The sequence below is a fragment of the Sapajus apella genome, unplaced genomic scaffold, assembly GCF_009761245.1.
Source record: "Sapajus apella isolate SASKATOON/1434 unplaced genomic scaffold, GSC_monkey_1.0 scaffold16, whole genome shotgun sequence".
In the NCBI taxonomy this organism is placed as follows: Eukaryota; Metazoa; Chordata; class Mammalia; order Primates; family Cebidae; genus Sapajus; species Sapajus apella.
Genome location: NW_022436956.1, coordinates 24,181,740 through 24,209,732, shown reverse-complemented (window position 1 = coordinate 24,209,732; position 27,993 = coordinate 24,181,740).

Sequence of the window (27,993 nt, the reverse complement as noted above, 5' to 3'; positions counted from 1 at the left end):
GCCCATTGAAGAATAGCAGCAACACAGTGGTACAAAAAAATGGCGAATATCCACATAGAAAGTGTTGCTGGTCAAACCAGCATACCTGAGATGCCAGGGCATCCTAAGAACAAAGAAGAAAGGAGGAGGTCATTGGCCAAGTGGGGGGAATCAACATGGTCCCCAGGGCCTGTTACCCAGAGAACAGTTCCATCTCTTGGCACTGAGGTAATCAATAGCCATTCCCACCAGGTAGCCCTTTTTCCCCATAAGAAGTGGATGCTGTTGAGTTGCTTTGAGAAAGAAGCCACTACCTCTCCCAACACAATGCATGCCACAATCCTGGAGCTGTGGCCACTCCACAAGAACCCACTTTTCTGACCCAGGCTCTGTGGCTATAATGGGTCTCTACTCACATCTGAGACATTAAAGCCTTTGCCATGGTGAACCAGTTTTCACTTTGGGCCTGGGAGCCAAGCCCTTGCTGTGCCTGCCTGTGCTCCAAGCACCAGCTCAGCCAACATAAAAAGGTGGACCCCACCACAACCCTTCAGTGATGGTTTAAGTAAGGGTGGACTTCTTTCTTCAGTCAAAGTACACTACTTATTAGCGATCTAATTTTTTGAGTCCAATGAAATGTAAACAATATATTCATAAGAATTATATCAACACTATATTCTGAAAACACTGTTAGGATTATAATTCTATCAAACTTCAATAAGAGCAAATGTAGCACCAATTAAATAACAGCAGTTAAACTAAAAGGAGAGACATCAAAATCACTTCTAAAGAGAGAAAACGTGGGAGTATGTCCTGCTGTGATGATGGAAGCTGAATCAAACATGCATGTGAACCTGGATTCTTGAGCCCTAACACATACCCCCCTTTCTTCCTGCAGGCCTGGTTGGCCCAGGAGCTGCCTTGACCCTCTTGGCCTCTGTCCAGTATTGTTTGTTGAATAGCAGCAGCAAAAACCCCCTTTTTGAAAAGCTGGTCTAGGAGCCCAGCAAGACAGGCCAGCAAGAAACGGCCAGTTCTGCACTTCATGTGTGGTGATTACACAGGCAACCTCGAGAAGTGCAATGACCAGTGGCCGCAGAGCCATCCATGAGATTGAGACAGTTACGTTTCCTCCATCTGTTCCCCCAGCTGTAAGCTCTAGTTGTGACCTCCCCGTCAGTACTCATGGCTTTCCAACTGGAATGTTTTCCAGGGCCTACTTATGCCTCTGACCCTGTTCTAACCACCATTCCCACAAGGGTGGCTGGACTCTGGGCTCGCAACCTAGAACCTTTGCATCTAAAAATTAAGCTCCCGTTTTCTGACCAGACTTGTGGTGAGAATTGCGCAAACTATTGCAGGGTTAAACAGTTCCGTATGTTCAATGGCCCTCGACTGTGGAGTGTTCTCCAGACTTCCAAACCCCAGAGACTTATCTAAATTATCTAACTTGTGAGAACAAGATCGCTCATGACAGAAAAGTGCTTTCTCTTTCAGAATGAGCTTTAGAGTCAAGAACTCACTTTCTAAGGGCAACTTTGTGCTTTGAATTTTGGCTGCAGACTCAACCAAGGAATGAAGAGAAACAAAAATTTGTCAGTGTTGGAAGCTCAGTGTTTCCAGTTGGGTTTAATTCAATGGTTAAAGGAGTCTGACAGAGATGACTTATCTCAGTAGATGTAGAAGTGATGTTCTTTCTGTTAACTTGGGTATGAGCTTTCAGTGTACTGGTACTGACTTCTCAAGGCCTATTGTACACCGTGGGCCTTGAAAAGGCACCTGGGTTATAGTAGCCAGGGTTTTGCCTTGGGGTCTTGGGTTTGGGGAGCACTGTTTGGAAACATCTGTATGGGACCTCATGTTTGGGAGCTGCCTCCTTGTCACCTCTTTCCTTTACTACAGCACTGGAAATATGAGCTCCACAGTTTAACGAAATGACAGGAACTCTCTGTAGAAATCTGCAGCTGCTCAGACTTCTCTTATGGCGTCCCTTATAGAGTGCAAATTTGGCAAGAGTTCCCCAGAGCACTTATCTCAGAATCTACTAGAGCCAATTGTGACATTTCACTCTCTGTTTTACCTCTTTCCTACTACTCCAGGCATAAAATACCAGTGAGTCAAAGAAAGAAGCGTGTAATTGAAACCACCTTATTGAAAAGCTATAATGGGTTCTGTCCCCTCCCTCTAGCCCAGAGCTTTCCAACAGCCTTCCTGCCACCCTCCCTCCATGCATTCACTTTCATTCATTCAGTGAGCATTTATGAATCACATATTAGGAACAAGTCTCTGTGGTCAGTTCTGTCAGAGACACCCTCTCTGGGCCTTCCTATTCTGTCCCTAGAATCTTCTTTACCTCCACTCTTCCCCTCTTTTGTTAATCACACAGATTCTGCTGAAAATTGTGTCTTTACACAAACAGAGATTGAGCGGCCCTGGAGGAGGGTAGAACTGTGTTAAAGATCCCAAGCTGTGCTCAGTAGAAATGTTCCATTAAATCTCTCAGTCTTTATCACGAGGACATCACAAGCTGTTCTCATCATACACTGTCCAGCCAGGCTGAATGGTGGCAGAAGCACGTCTGATACCCCCTGCCTGCTTCCTCCATTTGGACCTAGACATTAAGGGGTGAACAATGTCACTCTCGCTTCACAGTGGATTTTGCCCTGCCGCAGGGGACTGGTGTTTCTGCTTTCCAACAAGTTAAAACATGCTTTAGAGCCCTGTTCATCCATTTGGTTCCAGAGAAGACAATAACTTTTACAGGTGCTAAAAAATGCAAAAATGTGAAAGCTAATGTTCTTAATAATACTAGATTAAGTCTTGTGATGTTGTCTCAGAAAATATAATAAACATGCCCATGACCTCTGTTTATTTTTAAATCAAAGTGAAAATATTAGTTTGCATTAGGAATTCTCTAAGCTTGCTTGATATAATACCTGGCACTTTATGGATACTCAAAGAATATATTTATTGTATGAATAATTTAATCAGGACATGAAATATGACATATGAGAGGAAGAATGCATGTTGGAGGTGAGAGCATGGGTTCAATTTTAATTCTGAACACAGTGGATTAAAAATGTCTGAGGAACAGCCAGCATAGATGACCAGTTGATCATTAGAAATGTGAGACTACCAATCAAGAGAACAATCAAGAGGATTTCCTCCTCCAGGGAGCCTACCTGTGGTTCACCCTCCCCAAGCCCAGTATGATGTACATTTCTCTCACAGTTATTATCTGTGATGATTTTTATTTAGCTTTATCATTAGAGTATTGGCTCCCTGAGGCCATGGACTATATTTTGTTCATCAGTTTTATCCCCAGAACCTCGTATGGTCCCTGGCACAAGGCAGAAACTTAATGTTTGTTGGCTGAATTATCAAATGAGTGATAATTTTTTAAAAAAGCAAATTGACTCTCTTAAATCCTGGGCACTGTTCTTGACCCATCCCTTCCCTTGACACCCCAAGTGTAACAGAGTCATTTCATTCTGCTCCTTCCTCCAGGGCTCATGAAGCTCATCTGAACTATGATAGTAACCTTCTTTTATTTATTATTATTATTGTTATTATTGACATAGAGTTTCTCTCTTTCATCCAGGCTGGAGTGAAGTGGTGCAATCTCAGCTCACTGCAACCTCCACCCCCCGGGTTCAAGTGATCCTCCTTCCTCAGCCTCCTGAGTAGCTGGGATCACAGTTGCCTGTCACCATGCCCAGCTAATTTTTGTATTTTTAGTAGAGACTGGGTTTTGCCATGTTGTCTAGGCTGACCTTGAACCCCTGACCTCAGGTGACCCATCTGGCTTGGCCTCCTAAAGCATTAGGATTACAGGTGTGAGCCACCATGCCTGGCCCACAGTAGCCTTCTAATGGAACCATCTGCTTCCAGTCTTGCTCCTCAAACCCCAATTCAGCCTGGACTCCTTGACATAAGTGACCTTGCTAAATGCAGATTTTCCTCAGGTAACTTCTCTGCTTAGAGGCCTGGAGCAGCTCCTTATTTCTTTCAAGATAAAACTCAACCCCTTTCCTAAGGCATGTAAGACCCTCTAGAATCCTGCTTCTGCTTACTGCCCCAAACTTCTTTCTTGCACCTCTCCATTATCCAGGCTCTAGAGCCAGAGAAACTTAGGCTTCTAGCTCAAGTACTCATTCACAAAAGTTCAAAGGCAAGTGTTTTCATCTGGACTTCAATATTATCAACTACACAATGGGTAAGCTACTACTACCTATTTCTGAGATTATTCTGAGGATCAGATAAAAACAAACATGTGAGGTACTTTTCTTAGCAACTGGTATATAGTGAGGGCTAAATAAATGTTAGCCATTACTTTTGTTATTATGAGCATCTTTGTGTGTGTCTGTGTGTGAGACAGAGTCTTGCTCTTTCACCCAGGCTGGAGTGCAGTGGCATGAACTTGGCTCACTGCAACCTCTGCCCCCAGAGTTCTAGTGATTCTCCTACCTCAGCCTCCTGAGTAGCTGGGATTACAGGTGCCCACCACCATACCCAGCTAATTTTAAAAATATTTTAAGCATATATAAAAATCGCCATGTTGGCCAGGCTGGTCTTGAACTCCTGACCTCAGGTGATCCACCTGCCTCAGCCTCCCAAAGTGCTAGGATTACAGGCATGAGCCACCATGCCTCACCTTTTATGAGCATCCTTTTTCAAATACTACTTGCTCTCTCTCTCTCTTCTTTGTGTCCTATTCAAATACTATACTTTACGTCTTCTCTTCTTTGTCCAATTAATTTCTCAATATTTAAGATTCAGCTATGATTTTATTTAACCAAAGAGGTCTTTCGTGAGCCTACTGTTTGCCTACCTCTATTTATCTCAGTGCTTTATGGATACTTATTTTATACACAGTTATTTCAGAAACAGCTTTTAAATGAATGAAAATGAATTATTGAACTCATCTTGTTGTTCCACTATACTATGAGCTCCTCAAAGGCAAAATGTCATTTAATATGGTCTCTAAAAAATAGCAAGTATTCAATTAATGCTTCACGGAGGAAAGAAGGAAAGAAGGAGAGAGGGAGGGAGGGAGGAAAGGAGGCAGGGAGGGAGAGAAAGAAGGAAGGAAGGAGGGAAGAAAGGAAGGGAGGGAGGGAGGGAGGGAAGGAGGAAGGAGCTTTAAGAGAGGTAGGATATTTAAGAGTAAAGTAGGTCTTAGCAATAAGATGAAACTCAATTTAAGAGACTGATATGGTTTGGCTATATCCCCACCCAAATCTCTTCTTGAATTCCCATGTGTTGTGGGAGGAACCCAGTAAGAGAGAACTGAATCATGGGGGCAGGTCTTTCCCATGCTGTTCTTGTGGTAGTGACTAAGTCTCATGAGATCTGATGATTTTGAAAAATGGGAGTCTCCCTGCACAAGCTTTCTCTTTGCCAGCTGCCATCCATGTAAGATGTGACTGGCTCCTCCTTGCCTTCCACCATGATTGTGAGGCTTCCCCACCCACGCAGAACTGTAAGTCCAATTAAACCTCTTTCCTTTGTAAATTGCCCAGTCTTGAGAATGTCTTTACCAGCAGCATGAAAACGGACTAATACAGAGATACTGAAGTGATTAGAAAACACTTCAAAAAGTCTCTTAGTCTAGAGCCCAAGAGAAAGACTATAGGCAAAGACATAGACTTGGCAGATGTAGCATATGGGTGGTGGTTTAAGGCATGGGAGTAGATATTACTACCTTGGCAGGATGTTCAGAAACAGAAGTCAAGGAAGGATCGAGTCCTGAGAGACACCAATATTTAAAGGGCAGGCAAAAGAACGCCCAGCAAAGGACAATCTGTTTCCTTTCCTAAACCTAGGTATGGTTTCAGAATCTCTCACTTGTGACCCAAATTGCTATTTCAAGATGCAGAATATTCCACCTCTCCTTCAAGGGGCAAGGAACTAGGTTGAGTAAATGTTATTGAGTCATATGCCAAACAGCTGTGCCCTTCTCCAGCCCTATTTCTTACCACTATTCTGCAAGAAACTTTGGCTTTTGCCAAGTCTCTCCCCTCTCCCCAATTACATCCTCTGTTTTCCACCTCCTTCTCCACCCCTACATTTCCATCCTGCAGCCTTTGCTTATGCTGATCTTCCCATCTGGACTATCCTCTCCCTTCTTTATCTCCCTGAAATCCATTTGGTTTTCAGTGCTTCTTCTAAGATCCATCACCTGGATGTAGTCTTTCTCAGTTATTCCATTCCACACTGACATCCCTGTCCTCTGATATGGATTTGTGGCACCCACACTTAGGTTGCCTCTTTGTTTGCTTGGTTATTCTCAAATTGACCTCCAGTTAGGGGGGTGCTCCTTGATCAAAGGAACTATGGACTGAGAAGCTGTGGCCTAAGCACGGGTGTCTTCACTCCCAAAATTCATAATGAGTTTATGCACAATCTTACGCCCCTTCTTCTGATCCCCTCTTCCCCACTCTTTTCCTAGAGACTTCCTGGATGGCCTAAGAGTCAAGCTTTAGCTTTGGCCTGGGTGGTCTGGCATTGTCTAGATGAGCAGAACAGCCACTAAACACTGAAAGGTCTCCTGTGACTTGAAAGAGTTAAAATACTTCCTGGAGTGTCCAATTTCCAGAGAGCGAACATTTTAAAAGCCAAAATTAGCAAAGATAATCTATCCCCAAGCTGGAAAATTTAGTTAAAAAGTCATTGGAGGGTAGGGCAAGAAAAAGATATTGATAAAGAAAATGTCTTTTCTTTCAAATGGGTTGAGTTGGTGACTTGGAGACAGAGACTTAGATAACAGGACTCTTAATCCTGAAGACTTTGGAATGTGATTGCAGAGTCTGGGTATTGGGGCTGAAGGTGCTCCTGGGCTAGGGAAGGTCAGGCTGGGGAAGGGCCAGGCCAGGCCACTTATCTGGTCATTGAGAAGATTGGTGTGTGAGAAATAAGGCCTCTTGGCTGCAGCTGTCCCCCTGGGGGTCATTAGGGCATTCACACTGTGTGACGACTGAGAACAGCCAGGTCCCCATTTCAAGATCCAGGCCCAGGCCCGGGTTTGTAGAATTCTAGGTGTTCCCAGTGTTTGATAGGAGCCAAATGTTTTCATCTCTTATGAAAATTCCTTTCAGAATAACCTATTTAAGACGAACTCAGTCCGTGCTAGTTGTACTTTGCATAGAAAAGTCTTTAAGGCCAAACAAGATGTTTTCAAGAAAAAGGGGGCAATAACAATATTACTAAATAGAATATTTAGTGTCACTTTCACGTGCCAGGCAAAGCATGAGGGCATTTGATGAATACTGCTACTCGCATGGGAGGTGGTGCCTTTATCTCTATGCTGCTGATTAGCTAACTATAGTTGAGGAAGGTAAAATAGAATAGTGGTTAAAACCTGTGGAGCAACATATATTTGTTTTCAGATCCCAACTCCACCATGTCTTTCACTGAAATCTTTTCTGAGGGCCTGGATCTGGGGATGCCACATTATTAAAGAACATGACAAGGTCCCTGCCATCATTGATTTTACATTTTGTCCTGGAGTGGGAAAGGAAGACAGGCGTGGAACTGAAAAAGCAAACATTAAACAAGATAATTTCAAGTGGAGATACTATGAAAAAAAAAAAAAACAAAATGATGTGAGGCGGGGTGGGGGGGAAGTGAATAGCCAGATGCAATTTCAGATAGTGATGTATCCTAGGTCACATGGAACTTACATGCTGGTTAAAAACTACTTAACCTCTCTGGGCTTCCATTTCTTCATCCATAGAGTGGGTATGCCAGTAGTCCCCACCCCATAGTCACCCCCAGGATTATGTAAGCTGTGGAGTTCTAGGTGCTTAATAAGCGCCTGCTCATTGGTGTTACCAGGCACATCACTCCCACTGTTTGTTTCCAAGTTACTACTGTAGAGGTCTGGATAGTTGCAGAACTTTCTCTTATTTTTATAAACTTGTCTGTATTCCCTATCCCTCTGCCTCCTGGGCCCCTGGGTTGACAGGGACAGAATAAAAAGCTTGAGAAAGTGCTGCTGGCTGGGAGTGATATTCCAAGTGAAGAGAGATGGCGAGAGACAGAGAGGGAGGGAAAGGGAGCATTCGGGGCAAGATAAGCAAACACCCACTAATGAAGTAAGTTTATAAGGTCCTAGATTCTCTCTTTTCTTCCTCCACCCGAGCCTATCACCTGGAATTCTCACTAACTACTATATCTATTCCGCACAGATTTTCAGTCTTCAGGGAAAAGAGCTTTATTAAATACAAGCATCTCGCCTAAGAAAAGTGGGGGCATCTATTACTCAATCCACAGAGGTGAGTCCATCACATTACTTTGCCAAGTGTTGAATCTGAAGGAACGGGTCACTGGTAGGGTTGCTTAGTCAATGGCTTAGGATACAAGGCAGGTGGAAGCAAGTCTGTGCAGGTCAGAGGGTATGGGAGAAGGAGCCAGAGGTTCTAAAGAAAAATGCTGTCTGTCTCTCTGAACTCCCCAAAACCCACTGAGAAGCCCCTGAAGAACAGTGCCTAGGGATAGAGAAAAGGCTGCTGGTGGTGGTGGCCTGAGGCTCTCACCTCAGCCTTGAGGGCTGGCAGCAAAAGCTGCCTTTTTTCTTTTTTTCTTTAGGGTGGGAAAAAACACACAGGCTTTCAGGCCAAACGGATGTGAGTTCAAATCTAGCTTCCCTGCTTACTACTATTTTGGCCTCCGAGGTTTCTAAGCTTTTCTGAACCTCTTTCTCTCATCTTTAAGAGGGTAGTACTACTACCTACCTACCAACACTATTGTATGGATTATTCATTCATGAACATTTACTGCATGCTCATCAGGCTGTACAAATACATTTCCTCCTTCCTTTAGATATGAAGGCTGCAAGACTAGCATAGCCCAGATTTAAATAATTTGGCCTCCTATGAGTTCAAAACATGGCTGTAGTACCAACGGCCTGTGAGAAATTTAAAGAGCAGGATGGCAAGGCTACATAATGCCATTGAATATTATGTTCATTCATTTGATATGCATTTGCCAAGTGTCCTTTGCGTGCTGTAACTGGGGATGCCAAGATGACCACACTTCAGTCCTTGCCCTATAAACCTCATGGTCTAGTGAATAAAGCAGACTTAAGAACAAATGATGACAAAACTTAATCAGGGCTATGTTAGAGATGTAAGGGAGATACCATGAATGCACAGAGGAAAGCTACACTGAATTCTGTCTAGAGAGGCAGAGGAAGGATTTTTGGAGGGGGTTACATTTGAGCTGAAGGATAAATGATAGACTGGACAGGGAAAATGTGGCACATATACACCATGGAATACTATGCAGCCATAAAAAATGATGAGTTCATGTCCTTTGTAGAGACATGGATGAACCTGGAAACCATCACTCTCAGCAAACTGACACAACAGCAGAAAATCAAACACCACATGTTCTCACTCATAGGTGGGTGTTGAACAATGAGAACACATGGACACAGGGAGGGAAGCATCACACACTGGGGTCTGTGAGGGGAAACTAGGGGAGGGACAGTGGGAGGTGGGGAGGGATAACATGGGGAGAAATGTTGGATATAGGTGATGGGGAGGAAGGCAGCAAACCACATTGCCATGTATGTACCTATGCAACAATCTTGCATGTTCTTCACATGTACCCCAAAATCTAAAATGCAATAAAATCTATATTTAAAAAAATAGTTTTTCAAGCTAAACAGAGTGCTGCAGAAAAGAGATACTCTAGGCAGAAACAGCATATATCAAGGCCATGAGAGAAGTAAAAGCAAGAGTTCAGTATGGTCCAACCCAGGGCAAGGTAGAAGAGTGATAATAAAGGGAGATGGGGCTGAAAATACACATGTCATCTATGATGGTTAATACTGAGTGTCAACTTGACTGGATTGAAGGATGCAAAGTACTGATCCTGGGTATGTCTATGAGGGTGTTGCCAAAGGAGATTAACATTTGAGTCAGTGGGCTGGGAAAGGTGGACCCACCCTTAATCTGGGTGGGCACCATCTAATCAGCTGCCAATGCAGCTAGAATATAAAACAAGGAAAACCATGAAAAGACTAGACTGCCCTAGCCTCCCAGCCTACATCTTTCTCCCATGCTGGATGCTTCCTGCCCTCAAACAGACTCCAGCTTCTTCAGTTTTGGGACTCAGACTAGCTCTCCTTGCTTCTCAGCTTGCAAATGGTCTATTGTGGGACCTTGTGATCATGTGAGTGAGTTTATACTTAATATAAACTTATATATTTCCTATTAGTTCTGTCCTTCCAGAGAACCCTGACTAAATACATCATCCAAGAAACAGGGTCTCAGATAAGCCATGGTGAAGCTGCTGTGTTACCTGAAGGGCTCCCCGCACTATCATGAGAACCACTATACTATGAAGAATAAATGAATAAATGATGAATAAGTAGATGAATGAATAATCTATATGATACCTGACAGTTCACAAACTGCTCTGGTAATATATTGTTTCACTTAAAAGATCGGGAAAATTATTGTGTTTCACTAAGTTAGTTTTAAAAATTCTTTGCACATGACATCACCCATGGCTCATGGCACCACAGTCCTATGGCACACTGTGAGGTTGGCACCCAGGTGCATGAGAACATTTGATTGTCCACAAAATCCAGCCTGTCTCTTGTTCATGAAAGGCCTTCATCTCTATTGGTAGTTAAGACCTAAGAGGTTTGTGGTCTCCAAATCTTTATCACAACAGGGAATCCATATAGCCCTGCATAGTGGGTGAATTTCATCCTCTGGAGTCAGCCTTTTCTCATTCCAAATCCACAGACAACACTTAGTAGCTGTGTGACTTTAGGCAAATCACCTAAACTCTCTGAACCTTTCTTTCCATATGTGCAAAGTGCTCTCATATCCCAAGCTGCCAGGGATAGCCCAGAATTATGGCTCCTACTCTGACATAATCATTGACAAGGCCTCCTTTTATTCTCTGAAGAATTCCAGTCTAGACGATAAATCATGTGAACACTCTACCCCAGTGCCCTCACCTCTCTTCTAGAATTGCTGTTCCGCTGAAATGCAGTAATATGGCTTTAGTTAGAACAATTTATAAGGCAAGTATCATAAAATGCAAGTAACTAATGTAAACAGTACAGGAAGCATGTGGCTCACATAACCGGAAATACTTATTTTCAATTCAAATCTAGGGCTCTGGAGCTCATTTTACTATTATTATTATTTGTAGTAGGTATAGCACTCTTATCATCATTATTATTATTCCTCTTCCTGTTGAAGGCTGGTGGGATCAAAGGAACATGAGACTTGGAACCAGAAGACTGACACTAAACTTCCCTGCATATAAGTTCCTTTGTCACACACACATTGCTGTGCTTCTGTAAGGAGCAGATGAGATCTCATATGTGGAAATACTCTGTAAACACAGGAGGGTGAACAAGGGTAAAGGACTTCATAAGCAGCTCATAACAAAAGGTGCCTTTGTTTCAAGCATGCTTAAAACTGACCTCTGATCTTAATCTCCTATAGGGGCCAAAAAAATAAATACAAACGGAATTCAGAAATGAGAGGAGTTGTGGAGCATGACAGGATGCTCCCAGAAGGTGAACTTGGGAAGAAAAAAGATCAAGACGTATTTTAGGATTAATAAAACAATATATGTGGTAATCATGATGAAAAAGAATTCTTAATTATTAGGTGCCCTGGAATGGTGGTAGAGAAGAGAGTGGTTTAAGAACATAGACTTTAGATTGTTATAGCTTGGATTTGAGAATTAAGTAGGATAATAAAAGAAGGTGCTTAGCATGACACCTGGCATATAGAAGGTGATCAATTAATGGAAGCTATTACTGTGGTTACTTTTAGTGTCTGGTGTATCAGGCGCTATCCTGGAGGTTCCTCCACCAGCTTCTCATTTCCCAAATGTTAAGTGACCAGCGACTGGCTCCTCATCTTCATTCTTCGGTTATTGATCTGAACAAGTGAGGATGTTGCTACCTAAGCAGCAAGTGGTGGCAATAGGGGATTCAGTAAGAGCCAGGGTCAGATTATTAGACCAGACACAGTTGGTTTGCCTTGTATATTGCTCATATGGAAAAACCTTTCACCAAAATGGAAGACTTTTCTCTGGAATCTCAAGGTATTAGAAGCATGATAGTCTCTGGATGAAAGGGGCAAGGGAGGAAGTCCTGCTACTTCCTGTGCTGCCAGAGATGCTACTCTGGGTTTTTGGCATCTGTCCTCTTGTTCAAACTGCTAGTGTCAGAGGAGCTCTGGACATGTTCACTAGACACACTTTGGGAGGCAAACTCTGCCCCAGAACCCAGTGATGGCTGTGCAATACTGTGGGTGATGTCCAGATGACAAGATGGGTGTTGGTGGCTATCACCTGAGGATTTGCTGCAGCTGCCAACTGCCCTTTCAAAAACGGGCCAGTCCCACAAAGGGGCAGCAGGAGGGAGTTCCTTGGTGGTGGTGAACAGTTCTGCATGTGTGGTAGTGGTGGTTACATGACTCTATACATGTGATTAAATTGCATAGAGCTATTATACACACACACAGGTACAGTTGACCTTTGGACAACATGGGTTTGAGCTTCGTGGGTTCACTTACATGTAAATTTTCTTCCACCTCTTCCACCCCTGAGAAAACAATACCAACTTCCTCTCTTCCTCCTCCTCCTCCTCCTCAGCCTACTCAACATGAAGATGAGAAAGATGAGATATTTATGATGCCCCATTTTCACTAAACAATAAATACATTTTCTCTTCTTTATGACTTAATAACATTTTCTTTCCTCTAGCATATGTTATTGTAAGAACACAGTATATAATACATTAACATACAAAATACATGTTAATTGACTGTTTATGTTATTAGCAAGGCTTCCAGCCAACAGTAGGCTATTAGTAGTTAAGTTTTTGGTGAGTTAAAAGTTCTATGAGAATTTTCAACTGCTTGGGGAGTTAGCACTCCTAACTCCCACATTGTTCAAGGATCAACCCTATGTATAAAAATCTGAGTAAGTCTTATGTTTAAATCTTTAATCCATCTGGAGTTAATTGTTGTATAAGGTTTAAGGAAGGGGTCCAGTTTCACCTTTCTGCACATGGCTACCTAGTTTTCCCAATACCATTTATTAAAAGGGAATCCTTTCCCCATTGCTTGTTTTTGTCCAGTTTGTCAAAGATCAGATGGTTATAGATATGTGGCATTAATTCTGAGGTCTCTCTTCTGGTCCATTGATCTATATCTCTGTTCTGGTACCAGTACCATGCTGTTTTGATTTCTGTAGCCTTGTAGTATATTTTGAAGTCAGGTAGTGTGATGCCTCCAGCTTAGTTCTTTTTGCTTAGGATTGTCTTGGCTATGGGGGCTCTTTTTTGGTTCCATATGAAGTTTAAGGTGGATTTTTCCAGTTCTGTGAAGAAGGTCAATGGTAGCTTGATGGGGATAGCATTGAATCTATAAATTACTTTGGGCAGTCTGGCCATTTTCATGATATTGATTCTTCCTAACCATGAGCATGGAATATTTTTCCATCTGTTTGTGTCCTCTCTTATTTCCTTGAGCAGTGGTTTGTAGTTCTCCTTGAAGAGGTCCTTCACATCCTTTGTTAATTGTATTCCTAGGTATTCTATTCTCTTTGTGGTAATTGTGAATGGGAGTTCACTCATGATTTGGCTGTCTGTCTGTTACTGGTATATAGGAATGCTTGTGATTTTTGCACATTGATTTTGTATCCCGAGTCTTTGCTGAAGTTTTTTATCATCTTAAGGAGATTTTGGGCTGAGACGATGGGGTCTTCTAAATATACAATCATGTCATCTGCTAATAGAGACAGTTTGACTTCTTCTTTAACATAAGACCTAACACCATAAAACCCCTAGAAGAAAACCATTCAGGACATAGGCATAGGCAAGGACTTCATGACTAAAACACCAAAAGCAATGGCAGCAAAAGCCAAAATAGACAAATGGGATCTAATTAAACTTAAGAGCTTCTGCACAGCAAAAGAAACAAGCATTAGAGTGAACCAATAACCAATAGAATGGGAAAAAATTTTTGCAAGCTACCCATCTGACAAAGGGCTAATATCCAGAATCTATAAAGAACTAAAACAAATTTACAAGAAAAAACAACCCCATTAAAAAGTGGGCAGAGGATATGAACAGGTACTTTTCAAAAAAAGACATTTATGCAGCCAATAAACATGAAAAAATGCTCATCATCACTGGTCATTAGAGAGATGCAAATCAAAACCACATTAACATACCATTTCATGCCAGTTAGAATGGTGATCATTAAAAAATCTGGAGACAACAGATGCTGGAGAGGATATGGAGAAATAGGAACACTTTTACACTGTTGGTGTGAGTATAAATTAGTTCAACCATTGTGGAAGAAAGTGTGGTGATTCCTCAAGGATCCTGAACTAGAAATATGATTTGACCCAGCAATTGCATTACTGGGTATATACCCAAGGGATTATAAATCATTCTATTATAAAGACATACTAGACGTATGTTCACTGCAGCACTGTTTACAATAGCAAAGACCTGGAACCAACCCAAATGTCCATCAACGATAGACTGGATAAAGAAAATGTGGCATATATAAACCATGGAATACTATGCAGGCATAAAAAAGGATGAGTTAGTGTCCTTTGCTGGGACATGGATGAATCTGGAAACCATCATTCTCGCAAACTGACAGAAGAACAGAAAGCCAAACACCCCATGTTCTCACTCATAGGTGGGTGTTGAACAATGAGAACACATGGACACTGAGAGGGGAACATCACACACTGGGGTCTGTTGGGGGTGGGGGGCTAGGGGAGGGATGGGGGGAGTGGGGAGATTGGGGAGGGATAACATTGGGAGAAATACCTAATGTAGGTGATGGGGTGATGGAGGCAGCAAACCACCATGGCATGTGTATACCTATGTAACTATCCTGCAAGATCTGAACATGTACCCCCAAACTTAAAGTATAATAAAAAAAAATTACAAATAAAAAAAATCTAAGTAAGACCTGTCGATTGTACCAATGTCAACTTCCTGGTTTGGTATTGTCCTACATTTACGTAAAATGCTGCCACTGGGGAAAGCTGGGAGAAGGGCACACGGGACCTCTCTGTACTGTTTTTGCAGCTCTCTATGAGTCCATAATTATGTCAACATTAAGAGTTCTTTTTTTAATGTTTTAGCCTCAAAATGAGGTAATATCCTTATGTGTTCCATTGCTTACATTTGGGTGGGTTGATGGAAGCATTAAATTAGTTAATACATATGAGAACACCTTAGAAGAATGCCTGGCAGAATAAAAAACAATACATGTTCCAATTACTTCTAGTACCCTCAGACTCACTTAGCCTGTTTCTTAGATGTTTCTTTGTAACCAGCGTGGTTCTTCTACTAAAATCTTTGGAGGTGTGCCCTGTCTCATAATGACCTATCCACCCCTACTGTGCCTGAGAACAGTACTTCTCCATCTTCTTTTGCATGCACCTGTATCCTGTTAAAAACTGTAGGTTTTGCTCTTCTTGGTCAGTTGGCCAATAGATAATAGATTCTGGCCGGATGCAGTGGCTCATGCCTGTAACCCTAAGACTTTGGGAGACTGAGTTGGGCAGATCACTTGAGGCCAGGATTTGAAACCAGCCTGGCCAACGTGGCAAAACCCTGTCTCTACTAAAAATACAAAAATTAGCTAGGTGTCGTGGCACATGCCTGTAGTCCCAGCTGCTCAGGAGGCTGAGGCAGAGAATCACTTGAACCTAGGAGTGCAATGAGCCAAGATCACGCCAGTGCACTCCAGGCACTGAGTGACAGAGTGACAAAGTGAGACCCTGTCTCAAAAAAGAAAAAAAATGATTAGAGTTTCTGGCCACAGGAGCTTTAGTCAATAAGAAATGATACGATCATTATTATGCAGGCTTCTTACATAAATCCTTCCACAACCCAGTTGGAGAGGAAGGGTTTGAGGAGCCCCATGGAAGATGGCAAAACACCAAGCGAGTGAGGCAATTCCCACTTTCCCAAGCAGAAAAGGCACTGAAGAGGTTGGGCTCCACTGCTTCACTCATATTTCTCCATTAAGTCACATTTATGCACTCCATTATGGTGTATGTTGACTCTGGTGCTATGCTGGACTCTGAGAAATCAAAAAGGAGTTAGGTTATTTACCCTGCCCTCAAGAAGCTTGGTAGGTAGTATGTAATTCAGGTATAAAATTAAAATACAGCGTCCTGTGCACTGAAAGGAATGCCCATGTGCTCTGGAAGCATGGGAGAAAAGAGTTTCAATCAAGGAAGGTGACCCTCACATGAAATCTTAAAGAAAGAATAGGAATGAGCTAGGTGGGCTGGGAGGAGCAGGTGAAGTCTCCTGTGAGCAGTGGAAACACAATTGAGCAAGGCATAGACATGAGCCATGACAACTTATCCTCAGAATTACCCAGAATTAGGTGTGGCCAGCCCAGGTGTTTTTTTTTGGAGAGTGGCAGGAGATGGTTAATAAGTTAGTGGCCTAACTGGGTTGGTAAATTCTAGGTTAAATAAAATTGGACAAACTTTTTTGCTGCAGGGCATGTCAGAGCTTTTGGTATGTTCCCCCACATTGTCAGGCTCCCAGAAGAGTTTTCATGTACACACTCCCCAGCCTTGTGATAGAGAAACCTTTTGTTTCAAGACATCTTGTGGGACATGGTTCCTCTTGAACATACTCAGGAAACACTGGACTGTTCAGATAGATTCCGATCAATGTTGATGTGTAACAGACAACCAAGATATTTTGAGGGAGATCCAGAGTAATGGGTAATTCTTACTTTTTCTAGAACTCTATGGCTAGCTATTGGATCATGTCATATTGTACTAAACTAGTTCTTCCCAAGTGGGTGGCTGTGAGAAGGAATCTAGAGGCCAGAAGTTTAGCATTATGCTAGCACGAGAGCTCTGCCTGGCCTGCAGGCTGGCTTAGTGCTCGGTCTCTTCCTTGGCCACCAACTGACCTTCCAAGATACTTCCCAAAATTAGAGACAGATATGTATCCTGCACTGTAAAAGAAAAGGTTGCAGTGGAGAATTCTGCAGTGATTACACAAAAAGAGAACAATGAAGAATCAAAAATTAATCAAACCTTTAAATATAACCAGAGCTGGGGAATTTATGAAAATGCATTTCATTTTCACAGGCTAAGAGCAGGACTGATAATTTTATTTTATATATATAAAATGCTAGAGAGGGCAGAGAATGCTCTGAAGTAAATTCAAGCCCTGAAAACAAGTATCATAATAAATCATGCACTCAATCCTTCACTCCTCATCTCTTCTACCCCCACAGTACTCATAAATTCTTTCAACCAAGAAAAATATTTCTCATATGCCTTAGAGGAGAATTTACTGCCTCTGTTCTCCATCAGCCTTTCCTAGATTATCGACTCACTAAATATTTATGGGGCTTTTTCAAGGTACGAGTGCTCTGAGTTCAGTCCCCAGGGCCACTGCACCGATGAAGTGTGTGACATTCAGGCTCCATGTTACTTGCTTCCTCGCTACCATTTATGAGCCATTTTTTCCTATATGGACTTTAGGCTTCTTATATGGTCCTCATTCTTTCAAAGAAATGATGAAAACTGATGAATTCTAGAGAAGTATTGATAGCACCTGGAATACAGAAAAAGGTATGAGATTCCTCAAAGAATGTAGAATGTGCCCTAAGTTTTTAAGTACCAAATCATAGGTGATGGGCTCTGGGTTTTCATTAGAATTCTGAAAGTCCACAAGCATGAACGCTGATAAGACGGATGAAGTGGGGAAGGAGTACTCAGCTGATACACTGGGTTCCTGCCATCTTTGAAGAACTTTGAGTATGGGAAAGTAACAAGCCAACAGAGTGTGACTCTACAGCTGAAGCTTAAAAACCCTTTTCCATGGTGGGCAGTGGAAGTAGCCAGAGGCTTGAGACCTGCCATGCTTTCTTTGAGCCCTTCTGGATCTCTATTATTTGTCAGGACCTTCATCTCCTTCATTTGGTGCCACAAAATTCCCCAAATCTGAATTCTCTTTAGGACCACTAGATAGAAACAGGCAAGATCATCTTTATGTGTTTAGAAAGCTTCCCCCCACCCCCCCGACACATACACTGCCTCTAAGCCTTTTCTTTTTATAAGCTGTAGCACATCTGCTCACTGCAAGTCTGCAGAAACCTAAAACCTGAAATGTTGGTGAAAACAGATATGTTTTACTCTATATGGTAAAAGAAAAATTAACAGGACAAATATTGTTTCTACAGCCAACTTGGGATAGAGAAAGTGACAGCCTCCATCTATTTCATGAGGCGAGAAGCGAGGCTGGAGAATAAAGACGTTTAATTTTAAATTCCTTTGAGAGAAAAATTACAGTTCTATTTGGTTAGCAGCTCTTCAGAGGGCTGTGGTAAAGGATTCCAGAAATAAATATGATTCCTTCATGAATGAATGTGAGTGTAGGTGCTTACCCAAGGTCTAGCTCCTTCCCCAGGCCCTGTCCCCAAGTCCTGGGTCAGACAGTGGTGCATAAGGCCACTGAGGCAGTTTCCACAGAATACCTGCAGCAAATTCATCAGGTTCATTATTTAAAGACCCAGGGTGGAAAGAAGCTGGGCAGACATCCAGGTGGGAGCTTTGTAGCGTTAAACTTCTGATTGTTGCCTGGAAGTCAGGTCATGTAGTAGTGTGAAGGTATGAAGTTTCCTCACACATGGAAAATTAGCCTTTGACTTCTAACATCTGGACTAAGCCTGTGGACTGGTGATAAGGGAAAGAAACAAGCTAAATAGCTTGCAAAGCATGAAGTCACAGCAAAAAAGGAAAAGGGAACCCAGATCTGGATGGATGAAGTGCTTGGGGGTCTGACTCCAGGTCAGCAGAGGAAGACCATTGCTACAGGGATGGGAATGTGACTGTACTCCCAGGACAGGACTCCTGTTCCTACCTCTCTAAGCCCTCCATATGTGTGAGTGGCCCTACAGAGAATGACTCCAGCAGCGTGACAATGCTGTGGCTGCAAATGTAAACATATTACTGCAAGCAGGGGAGACAGAGCTGGGCTTGGGTGATTACGTTGTAGGAGTGGGCACTGGGGGAATGCTAAAGGGTGATGGTGGGTGCCAGAGACAAACTTAACAGCCTTCAACATTTAGCACAAGAATGCCAGGGGCAAGGGGTGTTGTGTGGATGGAGTTGTCCATTTATCATTAACCATGTGCTGATGATGGGCACTGCAGCAGATCTGGGTGGAACCCCTCCCCCAAACTTTCAAACAGAGGGGCTAGTGGGGCTTTGAGGACTAAAATACTTGTCTCCTGACACTTTTTCCCCAGACTTTTCCAGCCACTCCCTCTGCAACCAGGGAACATCTGTGCCCTAATGCAAGGCCAGAACTGAACTGATTAATTTACTGATCCTTTAAAACTAGCTCCAGCTCCCAGTGTGAGAAATCAAATAATAACGAATCACCTCCTTTTTTTTTTAATGGAAGCATGAAAAGGAAAGAAAATGTCCTGAGCACTATGATATTTATCTTTCATCTTAAAGGGAGTCCTCACCTTCTTAAACCAAACTTCCCGAAATGCTTTGATGCTCTTTGGAATTCTGCCTGTTCTAAGTCTAAGGTCACCTACCTAACCGCCTTGTCACTCTCTTGAACATCACTGGCAGTTCCCCCAAGGAGTTTAAAAATCCACCACTGGTTCAAGACAAGCCTATATCTGGTTAAAGGGTCTTCGTCATGACAACATGAGACACCAAGACATCTGTCATGCCAATGACTGCAGCACCAGACCCTGTAGGACTCACTGAGTTATTGCAGCATTTTCCCCAAGAATAACCCAGTGAAATAAGAAAGAAAGAACTAAATCTATAAAATGTATTCAATGCACAATTGCTCCTACTCTTGGGAATTGGAGAAAGTACAGCCCCAGAGACAATTTCATAGGGTCTCCTGGCACTGTGGAGCTTATTAAATTCATAGATCACAGAACTAGAGGGCTTAAGAGGATTTTCAGGCATACTCCCATTATTCTCTCTGCCCCCCTAAGTAAGGTGGTCACTTTCATCTTTACACAAAAGATGAGGCCATGGGAGAGGAGATTGTGCAGCCAATGAGACACTGAACTCACCCCATCATTCTGATTTCTTCCTCACCATTCCTATCCGCATGCCCCCAGGTTTCATGGGTTTTCTGTCCTCAGTAGGGGTTCCTGAGCTTCACCTGAACCCTCCAGGTATTGGGAAAGCCTGCAATAAGTCTTATGTCTCCTCTTTTCCTTTGCCGCTGGAAAGGAAGTTGTTTATGGTGTAGTCTAGGAGAAACCCAAGGCCTTGCTAACAGACCTGGCCAGCCTGGCTATAAGTCTCCCTTTCTAGAGGAGAAACAGTTTATTCTTGCTATTTTCCTCACACCTCCACTCTACTAGTCTTTTGCTGCTTCTATGCTGGGCTTAGAATCAGGCAACTGAGCAGGAAACCCGGCTCAGTCTTTTACAGGCTGTTTCACCTTGAGAAAATTCCCACTGATCCCTCATTAATGTGCCCCCAGGGTCTGGGAACAATTGCCTCAAGCTCATAATAAAGCAAGTGCTGCCCTGGGAGTCATCAGGCCAGGGTTCTAGTTTCAGTGCTAGACTAGCAGACGGTAGAGACTTAGGAAAATCCCTTAATTCCTATGATCCTCACCTCCCTCAACTTTCAGGGGAAATAAGTATCCATGTAACAGGGTGGTCAGGAAGATTAAAAATGATAATGGAAATGTTTTGATTTTGTAAAGCACTAAAGCCATGCAAAATATTAATTTAGTTTTATTCTACTCCCTTGTTGAGATCCTTAACATGGACCCTGGTAGGTTGTTCCTGCATTAGGCAATACCCAATGTATGACCTCATTTTCTGAGGATTGCCCTCCTTTAAAGAGTAGGCCTGGAGAACAATATTTGTCTTGCACAATCCTTTACTCTCAGTGATAATTTATTGGACAGGAACAGTCATCTGACCTAAACAGGTGAATCATATTCTCTCTCCCAGGAATTTAGAGTTAAAATTTAGAGACTGTCATTAATTTTTACTGCTCACTTAAACTGAGAACACATAAATTTGGGAGATAAGTAGTGGTTATATTTGGTTCATACACAAAGAAGCAGAAAAAGAGAGCTGTAAAACGTAGCCACTGACAATCATTTCCTTTCCCATTTGAGATATGGCTGTAGAACAATGAACACTACAATAGAAGATACACTGATGGGCCACACATATACTACTGAGGTTAAATGTGGGCCTGTGCTCTCAGGAAGGAAGAGTACATATCATGGTAGCCAGGCTGGCCAGGTCTGCTGGCAAGGCCTTGGGGTTCTCCTAGACTACACCATAAACAACTTCATAGAACATTGATATCAGACAAGGTCACCCTGTGACCACAACAGATGAAGACAAAAAAAAGATCACAGACCACTCTAGTCATGCCTGAACACAGACAAAACATGAACATTGTCCAACCACAGAAATGACCAAACATCCCCCCATTCTGCTAATATGAGTGACTGCCACTTCTTTACCAATGACACCTTTAGCCTAGGTCTAGTCTTCCCCTCCCTCTTCCTATATAAAGTTTATTAAGATGACTACTCATTGAAATACTCTCATTCCTTGACAGCATCTAATCGAAGCAAAACTCCTTAAACTCCCCCAAATTACCTAATGCTATCCCAAATTCTACAGTAAGTTCTTTCTAAGAACTTATTGAGATGTACCATAGTTTCCCATGATATCCGTTGTTGCTTTCTACAATGAGCAGTAAGCCCAACTTGTTCAACTATAATTTTGTCCCTTCCTGGTGCTCTTTGGCTGGAAGTCATTGACACAAGCCATGGTGTCTCTTATACCTTTTAACTGCTGCCGTACCTTACCACCTGTGCCCATCGTTTGAGATTCCAGTCACAGATGCCAATAGCCAGCCACTAAATATTTATTGAAAGCCTATCATCGGTAAGGATTTGTGCAGGTCATCCAGCCTGCCCATCAACACATTACAGAATGCTAACACCAGAAGGGACCCGAAAGATAGTGTAGGCTTCCATTTTACAGGTTAAGAACAAGAGCACCCAAAAGGTAAAGTGACTTGTCTGTGGTCAACAGCAATACAGTGATTTTTTTTTTTTTCAGAGTTAAGACTAGAACCTTTGTCTTCTGACTCCTTTTCCAGTGTACTTTCTACATTGTGCTGCTCCTAAGCCTTGTTAATCACGTGTTTTTTAATGTGTTCATTTAGTACAAATGTAGACTAGACCATAAGATCCCCTGAAGGGATGATTTTGTAAGTATCATCGTGCTGAATATGACACTGCCTCACTATGTGTTGATTTTTTTTTTTTTTTTTTTTTGAGACAGAGTCTCACTCTGTTCGTCCAGGCTGGAGTGCAGTGGCACAATCTCAGCTCACTGTAACCTCCATCTCCCAGGCTCAAGTGATTCTCTCACTTCAGTGTCCCAAGTAGTAGCTGGGACCACAGACATGCACCACCATGCCCTGCTATTTTTTTTTTTTTTTTTTTTTTGTAGAGATGGGGTTTTGCCATGTTGCCCAGGCTGGGCTCAAGCAATCTGCCCATCTTGGCCTCCCAAAGTGCTATGCATTGATTTTTTTTCCTAGAGAATAGAAATTATTGTACCTGAGTATATCCCACAGTTCATGTATTTCAAACAGCTTTGAAATGGTGGCAGGTTCTCCCTGATGGCAGGTTCTCTCACAGATGACTCTGAGCATTTTCTGGAATACCACCAAGAAGGATTTGAAGGGCACAAGGGGAGCCATTTCTACACTCTCAGTACTCCTCTGCCTTTATCTTTCTCCATAGTAGCCCCTCTGGTTAAATATCTCTAACAAAGTATTCATTCATATGCCTCGAAGCTTCTAAGTAGAACAGTAATGAGAGTCCTGGTGACCTGCTTATTGTCACAAGAGAATGTCTAGGTATTTCGGGATACCCAAAACATTTTTCTCACTGTTACAATATATTTCTTCCTTTTGTACCTTGATTAAAGAAATTGTTGTATAAAAATCAATATTTAGCCTTTTTCTGCATATCCCAACAACAGTATTCCCTTTGGCAAAAGAAAGAAAAATCTTTAAAACAATGATAAAATATAATAATGGTTAATGTCTTTGACTTTTTCAAACCCAGAAGAGTTTTCTAGAATTAGGTACTTTTTAATTAAAATCTCTCTTCTGTTCAAGTTGGCACTCATCAATTTTGATAAAAATAAATTTTTTCCATTTAAGATGAAAGCAAACCTCTGATCTCTGGAGCACAATAATGAGACCCTCATTTTTAGTTTACGAGATGTTGGTATCTTTTCTGAAATAAGAAAGATACAGTTTAAGAGGCAGAATTCATTCATTGTCCCACTTTTCCTGTGATGGAATCTTAGAGACAGAGGCAGGCTCTAAGCTCCCAGCTGCAAATCAAAAGCTGCCTATCTGTTTTACTTTTTGGGGGATCATAAGATTTTATTTTAAAAGATGCTTTCTTATCAGTGGCAATGAGCATACCTAGTCCCTGGATCCCGGATTTTAAATATAATTTCCCTCAAAAAGAAATCAAGGCTCATTAAAAAACATATATATGACTGATTCAGAGACTGAGAGGTAAAAGTAGAAGGTAAGCCTATGATATTTTGTTGTACCAGGAAGCAAGGAAGTGCTCAAAGACTAACGGGTTCATGCCAAAATGCGCGCGCGCACACACACACACACACACACCAGTTTGAAAGAGTCCACATGAACCAAAAAAAAGAAAATCCTTATGCCCAGAGAGGTATTCAACACAGAGAAAAGAAGAGAAAAAGGGGCAGGGGATGGACAAGAAAGCCCCCCTTTCTAGAAGAATGTCAGCTAATAAAAGTGTAATGACAGAATTAGAAAAGTACTATTTTATAACTTTCAACATGCAGCTGTTTTAGGCAAAGAACATGGACACTAAAATGATGAACTGGGAGATTGCTGGGGAGCAGAATATTTCCTAAGTACCAAAGCACCAATCCACATTTTAATTACTAATTACAAAAAGAAACATAAGTCTTTGTAATTAAGTGACTTGGTAGCCACTACCTTAACCAAGGGATATAAGATGTGGCATCATTTGCAGCAGGACAGTCTGACATGTGCCTAGTGATGGTACACAACATCAAATACAAAATAGCACCTAGGAAATGTTCTTGTCAAAAGTGGCTCTGAATCTAATCAAGCCTTTAGAAGGTGCTTTAGATTTTAGGAAATACAGAACGTATAAGAAAAAGTAAAATGACACATAAGGAGCTGTCAGGCAATCTAGGATGAACCATTCTACAAGAAAACCAGCCTGACTCTTCAAAAACTTACCCGACCTTCAAAAAATTATAGATTAAAAGAAACTAAAGACTCATAATAACCCAACACAGTTTATGAACCTTGATTAAATCCTGGCTTGAAAATAAACAGCTGCAGAACACATTTCTGGACAATTGTATACATTTGAATTTGAATGGACACCAGCGAGTTATTGTTAATTTCCTTAGTATGACCATGATAATGGCGGTGTGATTTTTGAGAAAAAACGTCCTTATTCTTAGGTAATACACATCCCAGTATTTAGGGGTAAAGTGTCATACTCTTTGCAACTTACTTTTAAAATGGAAGGAGGGGAAAGAAGGAGATAGAGAGAGAGAAGGCAACAACTTGGGCAAAACATTTAAGAATTGTCAAATTTCGGTGGAGGGTCTATGAGGGCTTATTGTATTATTCTTTCCAATTTTCTATTGCTGAAAGTCACGTTCTCCAGGAAGCCAATTCTGAGATGGAGATTAGTTTGCAGAAGGTCTATTAGGGAATGCTCTCAGGATCAATATGGTGGGGGGAAGAAAGGAATCGGAATTGGGGAGGGGAAGAAGTTGGACTGTGCTGCTAAATACAAGGGCTTGGCTGGGCTGATCCATGAAGGGTTTGGGGCTGGGAGGGCCCTTCTTTGTTGGCCCATGTTACGGTGAGAGGACAGGGCCATTGTTCCCTTCAACCTCCAACCCTGGGTGTCAAACATCACTGGATAGGGACTGCCTTGGGAAGGCAGCATGACCTTGAGCAGGGCAATGATGACAACACCCAGCAGCTGGGAGAATAAACCCTTCAGTTCTCAATGGGGGATCTGGGTGACAGAGCACAACACCCACTGCATCTCTGAAATATTTCTCAATAAAAATTTGGGGTTGGGAAACATAAAATGAGATTGTTTTGCCCTGAAAATATTAACTAGTGGCCTACATGCATTTGAACCTTATAAAATGCTATAAATACTGTAAGTTTAATTGACATCTCCATTTTAGAGATGAGGGTTTTGAGGTAAAAGTCAAGTAACCAGCCCAACATCACTGGTAGAGCTGGTATTCAAATCCAGCTGTCTGACAGCAGAAAGTTTCTTTAAACTGGTGTGCTATGCTATGCTATGCTATGCTATGCTATGCTATGCTATCCTTTTACAATCTTTTCTTCAGGCCTCCCCTTCTTCCTGTCTGTTCTACCTGCCTATTGCCCCAGTTGCATGAGGAGTGGTTCCCATTCAGTTCTGAGCTCCATTTACAATGATTTCATATCTTCTTCCAATGTCTTCCCCATTCCAAATCTGTTCCCATCTCATGTAATAAGGAAGGGGCCCAACTGTGCCATTTTAGCCTTCACGTGTCTTTGCTTAGACCAAGGAGAGAAAGAGTGAGTAGCCAATAGATGTGTTTTTAAACACTGAGTGTCACTGGCACAGAATAGGAACTTGATACATGCTTATCAGATGGTCGAGGAAATGACACTAGCTGAAGGCAGTATGGAATCTTGTGTTTTAAAGGAGTCCTGCAGCAAAACTTTCTGCTGATCTTTCCTGGACATCAATGTCTCACTTCATGGTTTCATGATCACTCAGTCATGTGGGTGCATGTGTGTGTATGTGTGTGGGAGTGTGTGTGTGTATGTGAAGTAGAAAACTCTTTCCTTTTGTGTCACACAAAGTTAAGAGGACCCAAAGCACGGTCACTTTAGCCTCCAGGTGATAAGAATCAGCTTGTTATGTCCACATACGCGTCTGTTTCCTCCCCAGTGTGTCCATGCATCTCTGGATAGCCAGACTGCCATGTGCTCCCACGCAGCCACCTGAACCGCTTCTCCTCTCCGAACCTCTGGCTGTCATGGAGTCTTGCTACTTATGCCTGGCTCCTTTTCTTCTGATGACTAATCTCTCCAGGGTCCTAGTATTGCCCTTAAATCTAGCTTCCAGGGGAGTTCATTAATACATGCATGTGGTTTCCCAGACCATCTGTGTCTGAACCCCAGTTGTGAATATATTTGAGGTTTCTGTTTTCATTTTCCTCCCCTCTAATTTCCATATGTATTTTTACATGCATTAGGTGGCAGGGAAAAGGGTATCATCATCGTGTGTGTGTGTGTGTGTGTGTGTGTGTGTGTGTGTGTGTGTATATATATATGTATACATATATAATTCCAAAATGTATATATATAAAATTCTAAATTATCTATCTTCCTATCTACCCATCTATCTAATTCTAAACATATACAATGAGATGGTTAGCTCTCATGTCACCTTTAAAAAATCTTCTAACTCCCCTATATAAACCAAACAACTCTGCCTTACAGGCTTCCTCAGAACATAGTTACACTTTTGTTATAACTAAAAAATTTAGTGCAATTTATCTGTCCATATGTTTACCTTCTCCCTGAAAACCCCTGTGGTAAGAACTCTTAAAGCCTCTTATTTTTGTGTCTTCAGTGCCTGGTACATAAGTAGGTATACGAAACTGTTCGTTGTATGTATGCATGAATGAATCAATCACTCAGCAAGTCAATCAACCATGTTAATGAGTGATGACTCAGTCCAGCAGGACATGTGAGTGTGGTAAAGAGCTCCTATGTAGTCCTACCTCCTACCTAGATAACCCTAGCCAGTGTTAGTCTTTTCAGACGATTTTTGAGTTTTTTTGCATGGAAGTTCTTGAAATTAAACAAAAACATCTTCACCTTTCCTACAGAGACCAGTGGTGCTAAGAACTTCATAGTTCTTTAATATCAATTTTATTCATGGCCTAATATATACATATATTTTTTGAGACAGAGTCTGGCTCTGTTACCCAGGCTGGAGTGCAGTGGCATGATCTTGGCGCACTGCAACCTTTGCCTCCTGGGTGCAAGCAATTCTCCTGCCTCAGCCTCCTGAATAGGTGGGATTATAGGTGCCCGAGCCACCATGCCCGGCTAATTTTTGTATTTTAGTAGAGATGGGGTTTCACCATGTTGGCCAGGCTGGTCTCAAACTACTGACCTCAAGCAATCTACCACCCTCAGCCTCCCAAAGTGCTGGGATTACAGGTGTGACATGGCCTAATTTTTTAAAGCCACTTTCTTTTATTGTTCCTCAAGTGCATGTGTGTGTGTACACATTTTTTAATCTACTCATTCTAGCTTGTCAGATGTTTGGAGATAGGACTAGTCAATCTTTAATGATACAATTCCAGCATAAGGCCATATTTAATCAACATTAAATTATAAGTAGCTGCAGCTATCAGCTTAGAAAACTGCTCAGGGAACAACCATTAGCTAAAAAGCAAATAGCTCAGGGATCAATTACATGCCATAATCTATGACTGTGTCTCCAAACAACCTGGCATTTTAATTATTTGGCAAAGTTGGTTTTTGGAGTAGTGGTAAAAGAGCTCAATGGTTGGTCCTGAAATTTTTTAGCCTGACAGCTTTTAATGTGAGCAATATGCACAAGGCTTTTGGCTACCCAAGCAGTCGTTCCCCTTTCTCCTTCACCCCTTCAGGACTCTGTCACTTTCACCTGGTGTCTGTCTCTGGCTGGGTGCCATGGTCTCCTATTAGCTTCATTCTGTACCTTGCTCCATGACATCAGAGGAGAGATAAGTGGCTTCAACCTTAGAAAAGATAGGGAGCAAAGCAACCTGATTTCTAGATAGCGGCAGGCAGACAAGTTAGAGGGATGGGGAGGAG